The following is a 280-nucleotide window of genomic DNA, read 5'->3' as shown; positions in this document are numbered from 1 at the left end:
TGCAGAGTCTGTGAGCTTCCATAAATAACTTTAATTTTAGCATAATGATGGCCTTGGATTGTCTGACCTCAGTAGCTATTAAGTAACACCAAGTAACATCTTTATCAGGCCCTACATAGAACATCCAGTTGAGTGGGAGTAAACAAAATAAAATGACAAATATGTCTGTTAATGTCTATGGGAGGAAAATCGGGATAAATGCCTAAAAAGGAACAACTTAAAGCAGCATTGATGCTGGATATGCAGATAGTGATGGCAAAGGTTTAGAACACATTTTTTT

This window comes from Myotis davidii, unplaced genomic scaffold (assembly GCF_000327345.1).
Source record: "Myotis davidii unplaced genomic scaffold, ASM32734v1 scaffold526, whole genome shotgun sequence".
NCBI classification, from domain to species: domain Eukaryota; kingdom Metazoa; phylum Chordata; class Mammalia; order Chiroptera; family Vespertilionidae; genus Myotis; species Myotis davidii.
This window is presented reverse-complemented; position numbering follows the sequence as displayed.